Source organism: Poeciliopsis prolifica, unplaced genomic scaffold, assembly GCF_027474105.1.
Source record: "Poeciliopsis prolifica strain line A6 unplaced genomic scaffold, Auburn_PproV2 SCAFFOLD046, whole genome shotgun sequence".
NCBI classification, from domain to species: domain Eukaryota; kingdom Metazoa; phylum Chordata; class Actinopteri; order Cyprinodontiformes; family Poeciliidae; genus Poeciliopsis; species Poeciliopsis prolifica.
This window is the reverse complement of record NW_026562421.1, coordinates 4,190,001-4,195,000: the sequence shown is the minus strand read 5'-3', so window position 1 is coordinate 4,195,000 and position 5,000 is coordinate 4,190,001. Positions and strand designations below refer to the sequence as shown.

The 5,000-nt window shown below is 40.3% G+C and overlaps 1 pseudogene; it reads left to right on the top strand.

Moving 5' to 3' along the window:
- Positions 1–3,052: 3,052 nt before the first annotated feature.
- Positions 3,053–5,000, top strand: part of LOC129377051 (H(+)/Cl(-) exchange transporter 6-like) — an 8,988-nt pseudogene continuing 7,040 nt past the window's right edge.

Sequence of the window (5,000 nt, the reverse complement as noted above, 5' to 3'; positions counted from 1 at the left end):
CAGCCTTCATCATGTTTCCAAATGTTCCTGAATGTTTCCGGGTTAAACTCTCATATTTAGAGATACTTTCATTCTTTGTGATAAAATAGAACTAATGCAAGCTGAGCTTCAGTCACTGAACCCCAGCAGACCTCAAAACACATGTTGGGTGTGTTTCTTTTCTCTTTGGGATAAAATATATTTTAATTATTGTTTATTAAATTTAATGTGTTTTTGCATATTCAGAGATTTTCCATAAATAATTTCCCTTTAATAATATTTTGGTTCAGCTCAACAATCTGCTGACCGAACGTTTTAGACGTGAAGAAAGTAGATGAATAAAAGTATTTACTAACTCAACAAAAGCATAAAGGAATTGAACCAACAACCCAGGATCAGACATAACTGGAGCCTCTCAGTTTAACCATTTTAATGACTTTAAGCTGTTTGAATCGAAGCTTTTCAAGAGTCAAACTAATCGACTCTGACCTCATTATAATTTTTAATTCCAGCAAACTGCTGACTCATCAGAGCCTGTTTACTTTGGATAGGCCGATCTCCAGGGTGTGTCTGACTCAAACGGGTCGTCTGGTGTTTGAATATCAGATTTCATCCAGAATGCTTCTGTTCCTCCTTCACTCTGTCAACAAACTTGTGGGACCCGATCCGACCCGTCACAAACATTAATATTTAGAAATGAGAATTAAATAAAAACATGAATGCCTTTGCAAAAGCTCTGCTATAAAAACTGACATCCTTTTTCAAATTCAATAAAAAAAATACTCTGTTGAGCCAAAAGGGAAACTGAAGAGTTAATTTTTTTTTTTCTTTTATTTCTTAAACTCTGAGTTTCTTATAAAGACTTAAAGTTATTACAGTGTGTTTATGTGTTAGTTTAAGAGATATTATTATTATTGGTCCACATTTAATGGTTGAAAATCAAACTACCAATAAATAAACACAAAGGTTTTTTGTTTCCTTACTGAATGAAATCATTTAGAAACTGCATGTTGTGTTAATTCTAATAATTGTTGAGCAATATTACAGTTAGTTTAATGATATGGAACACTAAATGTGACAGAATCCGATTTTCCACATGTTGAAAACAAAAATGGCCGATTTAAAATTTAAAACCATGAAATATTGAGGGCTGATATGATTTTTACTGTTAGATTAAAAACGTTTATTGCATCAATGAAACTGGTTTACATGGTGCAGATTAACTGCGTCCAGCAGGGGGCGCTGTCCCCGTTTAGACTGGGCTATGGTGTTGGACGATATCTCTGTGAAGGCAGCAACGTCGTCCAACACCCCAACTGTGGAGAGTTAAAAATGGTCACAAGTTTGTCCTTCAAGAAAAATAGTGTTTTACTGATTGAACACTGCCACCCAGTGGTTGAAGCTGTTGAAGAACGCGGCTTAATAAAAACATTGACGTCGAAAATGCGCCCAATTTCTATCCAGTAAGGCGCATGCGCCTCACACAAACATGAGCCTTTGGCGGGTTTCCAGATTTGATAGCTTCCACCTGTAAAAACCTGCAAAAGAAAAAACAACAACAATCCAAATCTCAACCTAATAAAACTCATGTTAACAGAACTATAGGTTTTATTCATCTATCCCTAATATATTTTCATAATAATTTAAAGAAAATGTACTATTTTATTTTTGTATCTTATAATTTAAGACTGGAGAAAATATATTTTTTAAGTTTTAAGTTTTTTAATTTACATACATAAAAACAAGGCAGTTTATTTCTAATACACTATTAGACTAATTTAGAAAAAACTAAATGAGTTTCCTCCGTAGGGTGGCTGGGTTCTCCCTTAGAGAAAGGCTGAGAAGCTCGGTCATCCAGGAGGGACTCAGAGGAGAGCCGCTGCTCCTCCACATCGAGAGGAGCCAGTTGAGGCTCAGCATCTGGTCAGGTTGCCTCCTGGACGCCTCCCTGGTGAGGTGTTTCGGACACGTCCACCGGGAGGAGGCCCCGGAGAGACCCAGGACACGCTGGAGGGCAATGTCTCCCTGCTGGCCTGGGAACGCCTGGGGTTTTCCCCTAGAGGAGCTGGAGGAAGTGGCTGGGAGAGGGAAGTCTGGGCCTCCCTTCTTAAGCTGCTACCCCCGCAACCCGACCCGGAAAACAGCAGACGATGGATGGATGGATAGAAAAAAACGTGAAAAATGTTTATAAAGTTTTTCATTAAGTGTGTTTTTGAAATGCTTCTTGGATCATCTGTGACTTTCTTTCTTTCTTTCTTTCTTTCTTTCTTTCTTTCTTTCTTTCTTTCTTTCTTTCTTTCTTTCTTTCTTTCTTTCTTTCTTTATCTCTTTTTGTTCTTTTGCAGATCTTGTGATTTAACCTGATGCCTAAAATCAAGATAACACTTCAGACATCCCTGAGCTTGTTACGTTTAATCAAAAATGAATTGCAGATATATAGCAGCATGTTGTTCATCTCATCTCCCAGTTCAGTCTGAGCTGCACTGTGTTCAGAAATTTGACCAGTTTGGGAAGAACATGTACCACTGATTTCAGAAGATGATTTTTAATTTTCTTTTTGTTTTCCTTTAACTGCATCAATAAATCCAGTCCAGCATCTCTTGTAGTTTTATTATAATACCACAGAGTTTAAAGGAGCAATCAGAAAACAATCTTGCCTCTGACTATTTTTTAAGAGAAAAAAGTGATTATGAAATATAATGAACCGATTCAGTTCAGTTTATTTCTATAGCGATGCATATATTTATAACTATCCAGTTTTTTGATCCAGTATTTTTGTTGTTGTTAAAGGAAAGTTGTTCAATAAAGATTTTAAACAAAAGAAATGGTCATGTGAGAGGAGCTCTGTTGCATTCACTTGTCTCGGGAAATATTCGCTTTCAAAACAAATCGATGCATTTATTAAATTATTCCGAATGAGTAAATGTCCGATTATTACCAACTTGAAAGAAATTACTCGACATTTATTTTATTTCCAACACATCTTTAGTGTTTTGGTTCTTTCTCAGCGTTTCGCTCGGCGGACTCTGTTTTTTACCACGGCCCCTGAAGGCAGCATGACACAACAGCAAAGATGGCGTCCTGCAGAAACTGTCTTTGTTGCCAGTGCTGCTGCAGGGACGGAGAGACGCGGACGCCGGAGGAGCTGGTGAGGACGGCGGGGGTCCAGAGGGTGAAGGCGGGGTTCGGTGGGGCATTCCCGGGTTCCGGTCCAGTTCTGGTCCGGTTCCGCTGAGTTCCTGCAGGAATCTCTTCTCTGCTCCACCTTGCAGCTGCTGCATCTGCTGCAGCATATCCTGCATCTGCTGCAGCATATCCTGCCAGCCTCAGATGATCAGATTCTCCGCAGACAGAATCAGATTCTCTTCCCGTTTGTTGGTTTAATTTCATAGTTTATCAGCTGCAGACAGACAGACAGACAGACAGACAGACAGACAGCTGACTGCAGGCCCTGATTAAATCTCTTGTGCATATTTTTTCAAATATTTAAATTCTTTGATATTTTCTCAGACAATTCTTGGGGAGATCCGGGATGATGAGGATGAGATTTGCCCAGGAAGGACTACGAGGTGAGGAAGTTTTCATGTGTTTCTGATCTGCAGTTTTTCTTTTTGTTGCTTTGACCCGAAGTGACCCCAGTTTTGCACACCATCAGCATTTCTCCTGATTCCCTCCTGACTCCGGGTCGCAGAACATCCTGGTTCTGTCCATTTGGACCTGTCAGAACCCAGTTATTCAGTAGGAGATCATGGATTTCTGATTGGTGTTGATGTGGCTCAGATTTACAGGTTTACCAGAAACACATACTGGAACTTTTGTATGATTTAAAAAAATGCATTTAATTGTGTTAAAATCTATGCAATTAATTATTAAAATGTAACCCATTAAAGTCCCGGCCCTAATTTTGATCCCTGTCAGCTGATCTGGGTGTGATAACCTGGACCTTCCACCTGTACATGAAACTGTTGGTCAGTAACACTTTAGAAAGGATAAAAATGTTGTTCCACATGAAAGGAAAATAACAAACGTTTATCACAGAGTTTTATGAAGTTATCCCCAGATGAATTGGTGAACATGTTTGTCTTTGTTAGAGTCTGGATTATGACCGCTGCATCAACGAGCCGTATGTGGAGGTTCTGGAGGGAATGGACAACAAGGTGGGCAAATGTATAAAGCTTCACTGTCATTTCAGAAAAAGACATAATATAAAAACATCTGAAGATGGTTGATGTGTGACGTCTGAATGCATCTTTAATTCTTCCTCAGAAAGCCAGGAAGTACGAGGCGGTGCGCTGGGTGATGGTGTTCGCGATCGGGGTCACGGTCGGACTGGTCGGCCTGTTTGTGGACTTCTTTGTTCATCTCTTCACTAAAATCAAATACTCCGTGGTCGCTGATTGTATCCTTTAGTGTTGCAACACACAGGAAGCTGCATCATGTGAAACAGGAAGTGCTCCTTCACTGCAGATTCCAGCGATAGAGAAATGCACAGACAGAGGCTGTCTGTCTTTGTCTCTGCTGGAGCTGCTGTCCTTCAACATGGTGTTCGTCTTCATCGCCAGCCTCCTCGTCCTCATCGAGGTAAGGAACATACCAGCAGCAACGGCGGTGAACCGATCTGGAACCTTTCCGTCGTAAACGTGTCGATGCGTCTCGTCTTGCAGCCGGTGGCGGCGGGCTCCGGTATTCCAGAGATCAAAAGTTACCTGAATGGAGTGAAGATCCCAGGAATCGTGCGACTTCGAACGTTTCTCTGCAAAGCTGCTGGAGTCCTGTTCAGCGTGGCAGGAGGTACGGCTGCAGCAGGACATTACAGAATCAATTGTTCCGACGATTAATCAAAGAAAAGGTTCTGCAGGTTTCTCACTTTAACACTTAAATCTTTTTTGTGCAGAATTAGAAATGTATACAAAAATGCAGATATATTATTGGAGAATTGTGAGGCGAAAAAATTCTCAAATATATAGATAAACATAACAAACCACAGAGACGAGTTCTTACTGCCAGCCACGACGGGTCGG